This window comes from Lolium rigidum, chromosome 4 (assembly GCF_022539505.1).
Source record: "Lolium rigidum isolate FL_2022 chromosome 4, APGP_CSIRO_Lrig_0.1, whole genome shotgun sequence".
NCBI lineage: Eukaryota > Viridiplantae > Streptophyta > Magnoliopsida > Poales > Poaceae > Lolium > Lolium rigidum.
In genome coordinates this window covers 202271299-202285658 of record NC_061511.1, presented here as the reverse complement: position 1 = coordinate 202285658, position 14360 = coordinate 202271299, and the positions used below count along the sequence as shown (strand labels likewise).

At 48.1% G+C, this 14360-nt stretch overlaps 1 pseudogene; it reads right to left on the bottom strand.

Annotated features, from left to right (window-relative positions):
• LOC124648050 overlaps positions 1 to 14360 on the bottom strand; it is a 42883-nt pseudogene that overhangs the window by 22849 nt on the left and 5674 nt on the right.

Genomic DNA, 14360 nt, shown 5'->3' with positions numbered 1-14360 from the left:
GCGGCGCGCCCCCTTGGCCGCGCGGCCCCGTGGTGTGGGCCCTCGTGCCGCCTCTCGACTTGCCCTTCCGCCTACAAAAGCCTCCGTGACGAAACCCCCGCACCGAGAGCCACGATACGGAAAACACTACCGAGACGCCGTCGCCGCCGATCCCATCTCGGGGATCCTCGAGATCGCTCTCCGCACCCCGCCGGAGAGGGGATTCATCTCCCGAGGACTCTACACCGCCATGGTCGCCTCCGGAGTGATGAGTGAGTAGTCTACCCCTGGACTATGGGTCCATAGCAGTAGCTAGATGGTTGTCTTCTCCTCATTGTGCTATCATTGTCGGATCTTGTGAGCTGCCTATCATGATCAAGATCATCTATATGTAATTCTATATGTTGCGTTTGTTGGGATCCGATGAATAGAGAATACTTGTTATGTTGATTATCAAAGTTATGCTTATGTGTTGTTTATGATCTTGCATGCTCTCCGTTATTAGTAGATGCTCTGCCCAAGTAGATGCTTTTAACTCCAAGAGGGAGTACTTATGCTCGATAGTGGGTTCATGCCTGCATTGACACCTGGGACAAGGATGCAAAGTTCTAAGGTTGTGTTGTGCCGTTGCCACTAGGGATAAAACATTGATGCTATGTCTAAGGATGTAGTTGTTGATTACATTACGCACCATACTTAATGCAATTGTCTCGTTGCTTTGCAACTTAATACCGGAGGGGGTTCTGATGATAACCCGAAGGTGGACTTTTTAGGCATAGATGCAGCTGGATGGCGGTCTATGTACTTTGTCGTAATGCCCAATTAAATCTCACTATACTCATCATGATCATGTATGTGCATTGTCATGCTCTCTTTATTTGTCAATTGCCCAACCGTAATTTGTTCACCCAACATGTCGTTTCGTCTTATGGGAGAGACACCTCTAGTGAACCGTGGACCCCGGTCCAATTCTCTTTACCGAAATACAATCTACCGCAATACTTGTTTTTACTGTTTTCTCGCAAACAATCATCTTCCACACAATACGGTTAATCCTTTGTTACAAGCAAGTCGGTGAGATTGACAACCTCACCGTTTCGTTGGGGCAAAGTACTTTGGTTGTGTTGTGCAGGTTCCACGTTGGCGCCGAATCTCCGGTGTTGCGCCGCACTACATCCCGCCGCCATCAACCTTCAACGTGCTTCTTGGCTCCTCCCGGTTCGATAAACCTTGGTTTCTTCTCGAGGGAAAACTTGCTCGCCGTGCGCATCATACCTTCCTCTTGGGGTTGCCCAACGAACGTGTGAAATACACGCCATCAAGCTCTTTTTCCGGCGCCGCGTTCTGGGAGATCAAGACACGCCGTAAGGAGATATACTATGCCTCCTACACTTGATGAGAATAATAATGATAGCTACTTTGTTGAATTTGCTCCCACTACAACTAATAAAATTGATTATGCTTATGTGGAGAGTAATTATTTTATGCATGAGACTCATGATAAGAATGCTTTATGTGATAGTTATATTGTTGAGTTTGCTCATGATGCTACTGAAAGTTATTATGAGAGAGGAAAATATGGTTGTAGAAATTTTCATGTTACTAAAACACCTCTCTATGTGCTGAAAATTATGAAGCTATACTTGTTTTATCTTCCTATGCTTGTTACCTTGCTCTTCATGAACTTGTTTATTTACAAGATTCCTATGCATAGGAAGCATGTTAGACTTAAATGTGTTTTGAATTTGCCTCTTGATGCTCTCTTTTGCTTCCAATATTATTTCTTGCGAGTGCATCATTAAAACTGCTGAGCCCATCTTAATGGCTATAAAGAAAGAACTTCTTGGGAGATAACCCATGTGTTATTTTGCTACAGTACTTTGTTTTTATTTTGTGTTTTGGAAGTTGTTTACTACTGTAGCAACCTCTCCTTATCTTAGTTTTGTGTTTTGTTGTGCCAAGTAAAGTCTTTGATAGAAAAGTTCATACTAGATTTGGATTACTGCGCAGAAACAGATTTCTTTGCTGTCACGAATCTGGGCAAAATTCTCTGTAGGTAACTCAGAAAATTATGCCAATTTACGTGAGTGATCCTCAGATATGTACGCAACTTTCATTCAATTTGAGCATTTTCATTTGAGCAAGTCTGGTGCCTCGATAAAATTCGTCAATACGAACTGTTCTGTTTTGACAGATTCTGCCTTTTATTTCGCATTGCCTCTTTTGCTATGTTGGATGAATTTCTTTGATCCATTAATGTCCAGTAGCTTTATGCAATGTCCAGAAGTGTTAAGAATGATTGTGTCACCTCTGAACATGTTAATTTTTATTGTGCACTAACCCTCTAATGAGTTATTTCGAGTTTGGTGTGGAGGAAGTTTTCAAGGGTCAAGAGAGGAGGATGATATACTATGATCAAGAAGAGTGAAAGCTCTAAGCTTGGGGATGCCCCGGTGGTTCACCCCTGCATATATCAAGAAGACTCAAGCGTCTAAGCTTGGGGATGCCCAAGGCATCCCCTTCTTCATCGACAAATTATCAGGTTCCTTCTCTTGAAACTATATTTTTATTCGGTCACATCTTATGTGCTTTACTTGGAGCGTCCGTATGCTTTTATTTTTGTTTGTGTTTGAATAAATTGGATTACATCATGCTTGTGTGGGAGAGAGACACGCTCCGTTGTTGCATATGAACACATGTGTTCTTAGCTTTTAGTATTCATGGCGAAGTTTCTTCTTCGTTAAATTGTTATATGGTTGGAATTGGAAAATGATACATGTAGTAATTGCTATAAATGTCTTGGGTAATGTGATACTTGGCAATTGTTGTGCTCATGATTAAGCTCTTGCATCATATGCTTTGCACCCATTAATGAAGAAATACATAGAGCATGCTATAATTTGGTTTGCATATTTGGTTTCTCTAAGGTCTAGATAATTTCTAGTATTGAGTTTGAACAACAAGGAAGACGGTGTAGAGTCTTATAATGTTTTCAATATGTCTTTTATGTGAGTTTTGCTGCACCGGTTCATCCTTGTGTTTGTTTCAAATAAGCCTTGCTAGCCTAAACCTTGTATCGAGAGGGATTACTTCTCATGCATCCAAATACTTGAGCCAATCACTATGCCATTTGTGTCCACCATACCTACCTACTACATGGTATTTCCTGCCATTCCAAAGTAAATTGCTTGAGTGCTACCTTTAAACAATTCAAATTTTATCACCTCTGATTTGTGTCAATGTTTTATAGCTCATGAGGAAGTATGTGGTGTTTATCTTTCAATCTTGTTGGGCAACTTTCACCAATGGACTAGTGGCTTCATCCGCTTATCCAATAATTTTGCAAAAAGAGCTGGCAATGGGATTCCCAGTCCCAAATTAATTAACAAATAGACACTCCTCCATGGTATGTGATTGTTGGACGGCACCCGAAGGATTCGGTTAGCCATGGCTTGTGTAAGCAAAGGTTGGGAGGAGTGTCATCATAATTAAACTAAAATAAAAAGGCACTCCTTCATGGTATGAGATTGTTGGCGAGTGCACCCGAGGATTCGGTTAGCCATGGTTTGTGAAAGAAAGGTTGGAAGGAGTGCCATCCAAAAATAAAATAAAATGGGAGCCGCTCTTTGAAGGTTTGTCTGGCAAGGGGGTTAGAGTACCCGCTACCATTCGTTGACAACAACATACACCTCTCAAAACTTTATTTTTATGCTCTCTTTATGTTTTCAAAATAAAAGCTCTAGCACAAATATAGCAATCGATGCTTTTCCTCTATGGAGGACCATTCTTTTACTTTTATTGTTGAGTCAGTTCACCTATTTCTCTCCACCTCAAGAAGCAAACACTTGTGTGAACCGTGCATTGATTCCTACATACTTGCATATTGCATTTGTTATATTACTCTATGTTGACAATTATCCATGAGATATACATGTTACAAGTTGAAAGCAACCGCTGAAACTTAATCTTCCATTGTGTTGCTTCAATGACTTTACTTTGAATTATTGCTTTATGAGTTAACTTTTATGCAAGACTTATTGATGGTTGTCTCGAAGTACTATTCATGAAAAGTCTTTGCTTTATGATTCAGTTGTTTACTCATGTCATTACCATTGTCTTGGATTGCTGCATTCACTACATATGTTTTACAAATAGTATGATCAAGGTTATGATGGCATGTCACTTCAGAAATTATCTTTGTTATCGTTTTACCTGCTCGGGACGAGCAGAACTAAGCTTGGGGATGCTGATACGTCTCCGACGTATCGATAATTTCTTATGTTCCATGCCACATTATTGATGTTATCTACATGTTTTATGCACACTTTATGTCATATTCGTGCATTTTCTGGAACTAACCTATTAACAAGATGCCGAAGTGCCAGTTGTCGTTTTACGCTGTTTTTGGTTTCAGAAATCCTAGTAACGAAATATTCTCGGAATTGGACGAAATCAACGCCCGGGTTCCTATTTTGCCCGGAAGCATCCAGAACACACGAGAACCGCCAGAGAGGGGGCACAGGCCCACCAAACCCTAGGCCGGCGCGGCCAGGGGGGCCCGCGCCACCCTATGGTGTGGGCACCCCTTCGACCCTCCTGCGCCGCCTCTTCGCCTATATAAAGCCCCTGGATCGAAAACCCTATCGCGTTCGACGAAACCCACAGAAACCTTCCGCGAGCCGCCTCCATCGCGAAGCCAAGATCCGGGGACGAGAGTCTCTGTTCCGGCACGCCGCCGGAGCGGGGAAGTGCCCCCGGAAGGCTTCTCCATCGACACCGCTGCCATCTCCACCGCCATCTTCATCACCGCTGCTGCTCCCATGAGGAGGGAGTAGTTCTCCATCGAGGCTCGGGCTGTACCGGTAGCTATGTGGTTCATCTCTCTCCTATGTGCTTCAATACAATAATCTCATGAGCTGCCTTACATGATTGAGATTCATATGATGATGCTTGTAATCTAGATGTCATTATGCTAGTCAAGTGAGTTTTACTTATGTGATCTCCGGAGACTCCTTGTCCCACGTGTGTAAAGGTGACGAGTGTGTGCACCGTGTGGGTCTCTTAGGCTATATTTCACGTGAATACTTATTCACCGATGAATGGCATAGTGAGGTGCTTATTTATATCTCTTTATGATTGCAATGTGTTTGTATCACAATTTATCTATGTGCTACTCTAGCAATGTTATTAAAGTAGTTTTATTCCTCCCGCACGTGTGTAAAGGTGACAGTGTGTGCACCGTGTTAGTACTTGGTTTATGCTATGATCATGATCTCTTGTAGATTGCGAAGTTAACTATTGCTATGATATATTGATGTGATCTATTCCTCCTACATATGCATGAAGGTGAGAGTGTGCATGCTATGTTAGTACTTGGTTTAGTCCTTTGATCTATCTTACACTATAAGGTTACTTAAACATGAGCATTATTGTGGAGCTTGTTAACTCCGGCATTGAGGGTTCGTGTAATCCTACGCAATGTGTTCATCATCCAACAAGAGTGTAGAGTATGCATTTATCTATTCTGTTATGTGATCAATGTTGAGAGTGTCCACTAGTGAAAGTACGATCCCTAGGCCTTGTTCTTAAATACTGCTATCGCTGCTTGTTTACTGTTTTACTGCGTTACTATTGCTGCAATACTACCACCATCAACTACACGCCAGCAAGCTATTTTCTGGCACCGTTGCTACTGCTCATATATATTCGTACCACCTGTATTTCACTATCTCTTCGCCGAACTAGTGCACCTATTAGGTGTGTTGGGGACTGTTATCACCATATTTTAGACGAATCCGGAGGTGGGCCGGGCTTGGAAGATTACATGTGGAGGAATCCTGAAGCGGCCTGACACGAAGGGATTGGGCTGAATTGCCCGTGTATCTTTATGGTAGATTGTATGTTAGTTTAAAAGTTAGGGTTTGTCTCGTGCACGGTTTAGTGCACGCCCACATTAGAAAGTCCCCTGGACTATAAATATGTACCTAGGGTTTATGGAATAAACAACAACTCACGTTCAACCCCAAAAACAAACCAATCTCGGCGCATCGCCAACTCCTTCGTCTCGAGGGTTTCTATCAGGTAAGCGACATGCTGCCCAGATCGCATCTTGCGATCTAGGCAGCACAAGCCCCACGTTGTTCATGCGTTGCTCGTACTGAAGCGCTTTTGATGGAGAGCAACGTAGTTATCATTAGATGTGTTAGGGTTAGCATTGTTCTTCGTTTAAGCATGCTTACGTAGTGCAACCCTTGCATATCTAGCCGTCCTCACGCCTATCCCGTGTGTGGGGCGGCACCCCGCTTGATCATTATTTAGTAGATCTGATCCGTTACGATTGCTCCTTGTTCTACAAGGATTAGTTTAATATCCGCAATAGTTTGGCCTTACAAAGGGGGGAGGATCCCGTGGCACGTAGGGTGGCGTTCGCAAGTCCTAAACGGGATGTTCCTAGGATCAACTTCATGTTGGTTTTCCGGCCTTGTTTAGGATCGGCTTACGAGCACCGTGCGTGGCCATCCGGCCCAACCCGGAGTAGGATGATCCGATTATGTGGTGAAAACCCTAAATCGTCGTAGATCTCATTAGCTTCATCTTGATCAAGCAGGACCACCAAGTATTCGTACACCCCGTACGGATCATGGGTGAATCGGCTCTTTGAGCCGATTCACAGGATAACCTCGAGAGCCGATCGAGGCTCGTATTTAACGTTTACATGTATGCCCCGCAGGAAACTAAGCGAGGCAATCTCATCACCTTCCCGACCGGTATAGGTCAGGTGGCACGCCCTTGCACTTCGCAACGCCGCGTGTGACCGGAAGAGCATTGCGGGCCGTCGCTCGGAGGGGTCTCGGCCAGCCGCAGCTCTAGGCTCCCCCGGCTCTACGGTGTTGACAAGGCCGCTGCCCGCCGGTGGGTTTTGGCGATCAACACATTCCGGCACGCCCGGTGGGACAAACGTCTACATCAACCACATCGCCATCTACATCCGAGATGGCGGACGGCACGCCGACTCACCTACGAGGATCCGCTCGACGACCTCAAGAAGCAATACAACGAGATCAAGGCTACCCTCGAAGCCGACCTCATCGGCTCTTTTCGCGAGAACCCGTTCCGGTGGCATCGGATGGAAGGGGTTCTCACCGGAAGGTGCACTCGATGGGATAGACCTCTCTTCCCCGTCGGAGGAACGCACCGAGGGTCCGCGGCAGGAGATCAACTACCCGGTGGCTCACTCGCTACACCGCCACTGCGAGAACTTGGTTAACGTGCTCGGAGCGTGTCGCTCCGCGCGTGATCCAGGAGATCATGAGCCACCGGCACTCGCCGTCGGACCAGCTCTCGGGACGCACCAAGGAGAATTGCCATTCCGAGTCCCGTCCACCGCTGCCATTTGCGTTGGCAGCACTCGCCGAAGTGCCGACTACACCGGCATTCCTCGTCTACAGAATTGGTGGCGACCCCGGTGACTACCGGTTCTTAATGGAGGCGCCTAAGGAGATCCCTCATGGGTACGCATGCATGTATGTGCCGGATTGTGGTGACCGGGCACTCACAAACCAGGGCTACAACATCGGGGACTCCGGCGAAGACAGGAGGAACGTCGGCGGCGGAGCGTACGTGGCTAACTAAATACGCCACACCGACGAAACTCCGAGCCCAGCTCCCGCAGCCGGCTCGTAGCTGGAAAAGCAAACGTGGCAGGCCAAGTACGCCACCCCGGCGAATCTTCAGAGTGCAACTCCTACGGCCAGCACGGCGGATCGGATCGCACCATACCGAGAGACCGGCTCGGCATGATGCCGAAAAGAAGGGCGGTCGGCTATTCCAAGCCGTACCCCGACGATTACGAGATGATCCCGCCGCCACCAAAATATCGGCTCCCCGACTTCTCCAAATTCAGTGGATCGAGATGGCTCCAGCTCCATCGAGCACGTCGGCCCGATATTTGGCTCAACTAGGACCGGCTTCGGTGTCGGATCAGCTACGCGTGAGGCTCTTTTCACGGTCCCTCACGGGATCGGCTTTTGGATGGTACACCTCTCTACCAGCGAACTCCATCCAGTCTTGGAAGCAATTGGAAGAACAGTTCCATATGCAATACCATACGGAAGCTTCCGAGTCTGGCATTGCCGATCTAGCACAATTACGTCAGAAGCGCGGGGAAACGGTGACGGAATACATCCAGGCGCTTCAGGAATCTTAGGAACCGATGTTATTCGGTTCGTATAACCGAAAAGGAAGCGATCGAGTTGGCAGTAGCAGGCCTTGCAACACAGCTCAAGGACATGGCCTCCCAAGCAGATTATCCCTCACTGGCGCACATGGTTCAGAAACTATCGGCATATGAACAGCGCCACCCCGACCTGTACCAAGACAAGTTCAAACGTGCAGTAGTCATGGTCGATACGGAGGAGGATGAAGTGCCTGCGGGAGGCCAAGAGATAGCGATGGCTGAGTGGACTCGGGGAGGAACCCCCGTGGCCTCGCAAATGGGTAAAGCCGCCGGGGCCGCCCAGGGGATTTGATTTTGACGTGACCAAGACCGAACAAATCTTCGACCTCCTGCTCAAGGAGAAACAGTTGACGGTTCCCGAAGGTCTCAAGTTCCCCACGGCGAAAGAGCTAAACGGAAAGCCGTACCGCAAATTCCACAACTCGCTTTCCCATGCCACCAACGACCGCCGGGTGTGGCGTCGGCACATCCAAGCGGCGATAGAGAAGGGGCGGCTAATTTTCAATCGCACGCCATGAAGGTCGACACCCAACCCTTCCCCGCCGTTAACATGGTAGGAATCACCTACCCCGAAGGTTGCCGGCCAGTGCCCCTCGTTCAGCATCAACATGGTAGGGCCCGGAAACCACTCCGGCAAAGATGGAGATGAGGGCAGCTCGCTCTCACGGCAAGGATACGGATGAGGCCGCTCCATGCGATCGGCTCCGTCATGATGGCAAGCGCTATGTCACAGAGGGAGAGGTGAAGAATATAAGATATCAGCGACCCCTCTCTGATCACCTCCTCAACAAATATGTTAATCAGTATGGTCAACGCCGGCGACCCTATTACAGAGAAGATCGTTTGGCTAGAGAAGCCAGAAGATATCGTCGGCAGGATCACGATGAGGAGGAGCATGAGCGCTATGCCACGGAAGCATCAAGGGAGCAAGACGACAACGCCGAGCATTGGGACCGCCCCTTCTTCGACACCGCTGGGATTCAGGAATGAGCCGATTGCCCACAATCGGCAATTGCCTGAATGCAATCGAAAAAGAAGGAGGCAGCCAACGTGTCCGTGTTCGAGCGCTTAGGGCCTCTCCCACCACAAAGCAAATGCGCCGAGTCACCTCGTTGGGCAGATCTTGAAGATTCGGAAGACGAGGGAGAAGTGGAAGAAGACAGGTACCACCGGCCAAGGTGGTGCCCCGACGGACTCAGCCGTTCCCGAAGCGCGGGGTTCAGCGATTGCGCGGCTCGGAGGAAGCCGAAAGGTTGTACCCGCATACGCTAAGAAAGGCACGGCCCGATCCGGCTGCAAAGGTTCAGCGAACCCTGGATGAAGAGGGTCGTCCACGGAAAATGGAGTGGCGCCCTAAACAGAGGAAAGCCGATGATGAGACATCGGCTGGCACAAACATGGTACTCGTCTTGCCGACAGAGCGTAGCGCTCCACGACTCTACGGAGCACACAAGGTGGACGACAGCAGGCGCATCAAGTTAGAGGTTGGGTTGGTTTCATCCAGCCTGACAAAGTAGCAAGATCAAACCAATGGGCAAACCAGGAGAGGCTGATCCTTGTGATCGGCCCCGAAAAATTTACGAAGGGAACTTACAAAACCTTCAACGAACAAGCAACGTGGAGGCCGATTCCCAGCAATCGGCCAAAATTGTCCTCACCTACCTCTCTGCCTGGGTTCAACATGTTATCCAACAGAGCCGATACCATCAATTTTCTTGACAGAATCGGCTCGGGGGGGCGCCCAGGTATATGGAAATATGAGGGTATACAACAGAAGCATCTCATCTTTTGTTGACGGGTATTGAGATATGGGGGCCGATGCACAGGTCGGCCGTAAAAAAAAAAAAATTCGAAAAGTGAAAATTTTCAAGGCACGGCCGATGCAAGCAGACATCGACTTCGGAATCAAGAAACGACCGATGCGTAGCCATCGACTCTGGTTGTGTGAGGATTATCCAATCTGTGGGGTTAGTACAGCTGGAACGGAAGATTATCGGCTGTCAGAGGAAGAAAGAGGATCGGCTGTGGCACATTCTCGCCTCGAGTAAGAACTCGGGGGGCAGCTCACCTTGAAGGCTTTCCGCTCAGAGAGGCCGATTTGTGTTCAAATCGGCTGACGCTACATAAGGAATTTCCCCACACACGATCGGGCCCAGTGTCTACACAATTCATGCGCGTATCCTCGTCTCCGTTTTGCGTTGGCCGAGACTCGGGGGCAACGAGCTCTGGTAGATTGCTCGTTAAAAGTCCGATGCGTTGTTATCGGCTCATCACACATTGGCAAAGAGGCAAATCGGCTCAATCAAACTCAGAAGAAATCGGCAAAATCAAAGTGGGGAACAATTCTTCATTGATAAGCGGGATTTCTTACATAAAGAACTGAATTGCTCTCAAAAGGAAATACGAGGGGATACCTTGCCCCATCTACCACTACTGACCCTATGACAGAGGTCCTATCTACGGGCCGGCATTGTCCTCATCATCATCCTCCGAGCTCTCATCGGCACTGCTGCCGATGGGCTCTTCGTCGCTACTCCCGTAGCCTTCCACGGGGGCTTCGTCCCCGTCTTCATCATCGCTGCTGTCGTCGTCCCACCACATGCGAAGGCGCTTTGCTGGTGGGTAGCCCTCGAGGGAGTCGTCGTCATTGTCCTCCTCCTCCTCTTCTTCCTCCACCACCCCCTCGGAGGAGGTGAAGTCGTCCCAGGAGAAGCGATCGTCGTCGCTCTCCTCCTCCGATTCCCCGCCGGCGAGGAAACGGAGGTCGCTCTCCCCGTCCGTCGAGGACTGGTCGTCCTCGGACCAGATGGAGAAGTCATGGTCTGACTCCTCCCCGGCCTCAATGGCGCGGCGGATGTTGGCCGCATGGGCCTCTTGTGGGCTCGGTGGCCGGCATCGGTTCGGGGGAAGAGGATTCAAAGGAAAGTCCCGACGAGGCGAGAGGAGGAAGAAGACATGGTGCGCGTAAGGGTTTTTTGGGGTGCCGATGGTTGGAACAGAGGAAGGAGATGAAGAAAGCTAATCAATCGGCACAGCTTAAATAACGAGAAGCCCGGTGAGGATTTAATGTATAAGTTCCCGAGGAGATGACGCCGTGGCTATCGAATTTTGCGGAGAAGCTGAGAAGACAGGGCATAATGATGACGGATATTGCAACGTACTCGCTTCTGCCACGACATGACCCTTCGAAGGAAAAGCATAATGATTTTGGAAATGTTATTTCCAAAACCAGGGGGGCATGTGTTATCACCATATTTTAGACGAATCCGAGAGGTGGGCCGGGCTTGGAAGATTACATGTGGAGGAATCCTCGAAGCGGCCCGACACGAAGGGATTGGGCTGAATTGCCCGTGTATCTTTATGGTAGATTGTATGTTAGTTTAAAAGTTAGGGTTTGTCTCGTGCACGGTTTAGTGCACGCCCACATTAGAAAGTCCCCCGGACTATAAATATGTACCTAGGGTTTATGGAATAAACAACAACTCACGTTCAACCCCAAAAACAAACCAATCTCGGCGCATCGCCAACTCCTTCGTCTCGAGGGTTTCTATCGGTAGCGACATGTCGCCTAGATCGCATCTTGCGATCTAGGCAGCACAAGCCCCACGTTGTTCATGCGTTGCTCGTACCGAAGCGCTTTTGATGGCGAGCAACGTAGTTATCATTAGATGTGTTAGGGTTAGCATTGTTCTTCGTTTAAGCATGCTTACGTAGTGCAACCCTTGCATATCTAGCCGTCCTCACGCCTATCCCAGGTGTGGGGGCGGCACCCGCTTGATCATTATTTAGTAGATCTGATCCGTTACGATTGCTCCTTGTTCTACAAGGATTAGTTTAATATCTCGCAATAGTTTGGCCTTACAAAGGGGGAGGATCCCGTGGCACGTAGGGTGGCGTTCGCAAGTCCTAAACGGGATGTTCCTAGGATCAACTTCATGTTGGTTTTCCGGCCTTGTTTAGGATCGGCTTACGAGCACCGTGCGTGGCCATCCGGCCCAACCTGGAGTAGGATGATCCGATTATGTGGTGAAAACCCTAAATCGTCGTAGATCTCATTAGCTTCATCTTGATCAAGCAGGACCACCAAGTATTCGTACACCCCGTACGGATCATGGGTGAATCGGCTCTTTGAGCCGATTCACGAGATAACCTCGAGAGCCGATCGAGGCTCGTATTTAACGTTTACATGTATGCCCCGCAGGAAACTAAGCGAGGCAATCTCATCACCTTCCCGACCAGGTATAGGTCGGGTGGCACGCCCTGCACTTCGCAACGCCGCGTGTGACCGGAAGAGCATTGCGGGCCGTCGCTCGGAGGGGTCTCAGCCAGCCGCAGCTCTAGGCTCCCCCGGCTCTACGGTGTTGACAAGGCCGCTGCCCGCCGGTGGGTTTTGGCGGTCAACGGGGACACAAGAGACTTCTTGCTTTGTGGTTGCAGGGTTGCATGAGAGGGATATCTTTGACCTCTTCCTCCCCGAGTTCGATAAACCTTGGGTGATCCACTTAAGGGAAAACTTGCTGCTGTTCTACAAACCTCTGCTCTTGGAGGCCCAACACTGTCTACAGGAAAAGGAGGGGGAAGTAGACATCAGACACAACTAGCCGGCCACCACCATCACCATGCCTGGGAACGGCGTCCCCAACTTCCTCATGTTGCAGGCATAGCCCAGTATCGATTGGGTGCCATCGATCAACGAGATGAAGAAGCGATCAGCAGGTCGCGGCCCGTTCGAGCCCGCCATATGGTCCTAGATCGGGCCGGCTTGCACAACGCCAGCACCTCGCGCCGCCTGCAGCCGCCGGAACGCCACGCGCTTGGCCGCCGCTATCCGCACCAAGCACGAAGTGGGCGGCAGCAGGAAGGGAAGAGCTAGAAGAGCCGCCGCTGGAACGCCACGCCTCAACGAAACACCGCCACCGCGCCCTATTTTCCGCACCACACGATCTTTGCCAGGCAATGCCGCGGGCGGCGGCAGTGGGAAGGGAGGTCGAGGAAGGGGTGAGCTAGAAGAGCTGCCGCCGCGCAGGTGCGGAGGGGGGGGGGGTTGAAAAAATTATAATACGGAGTAGCATATTTAGCTAACGCCCACTTTTGGCTCTCAGGTGCGCACACACCCTATATTGGAAACACGTCGGAAATTTGCTAAAAAAAATGTGTCGTAAATTAAATGGTTAGGAAATATATGCAGACATGCGTATGTCAAATCAGGAACTAAAATATTAAGTTATGTAGCCTACACAAAAATAATAAGATGTAATGTTCACAATATAGTAGTAGACACGTACTATTCACAATATAGCGAAAATCCATCTTCTCTTTTTTGTGTAGGTCACATAAATTCGAATTTTTCCTTGAAAATTGAAAGGAGTAAGTAGCATGGTGACATGTAGGTGCATAAATTATTTCAAAAAAATTGACACATTTAAATAGGGTTATTCGAATGTTTTGAATATCAGGGTATGGTGCACCCGAGTGCACCACCCTATATTCGCATATTTAGCCCCTTTTTTTAGGTTTAATTTTGATTTTATTCAAAATGCAATAAAGTAAGCTTGGGTATGATCTCCAAGGCGGCAGGAGTTGTCTCCTATGGTTAATTATTATATATCCAGATAGTTGTAAGATTCAAGACCTCAAAATTCTTAACACTCTAAGTACAAAAGAACTCTTTCCTCTATTTGGAATGGTTTGGACATTTTCCAAGATGCAGTATTTATGTATATACAAGAGGCTTAAACAATAATTTCTTCCAAGAAGACATGACTTTCAAATTTTTAATATTTTAATTGAGAAAAAATGTAAAGCATATTTAATATAATATTAAGTGGACAAAAAATCATATGAAAAATAAGAAAGGAAGTTATAAAAGTACCTTCTTTGTGAAGAGGTCAAGTGCATCATTATCTGTAAGACCTTCGAGACTGAACATGTTCCTGTAATCTCTTGAACAATGTTGGGCAATATTTTTTCCTCTTGTGGTGATTATGATCATTCCAGCATTATTCAAACAACCTTTGACCAAATCCCATTCAGAAGTGGATGATATATCATCAAGAACGACAAGACAGTTTTGTGTTTTCAGTAGCCGAGCTAACTCCACCTTCAACTCTTTACTATTCATCAGTGGTATCCTATTCTTTTTCTG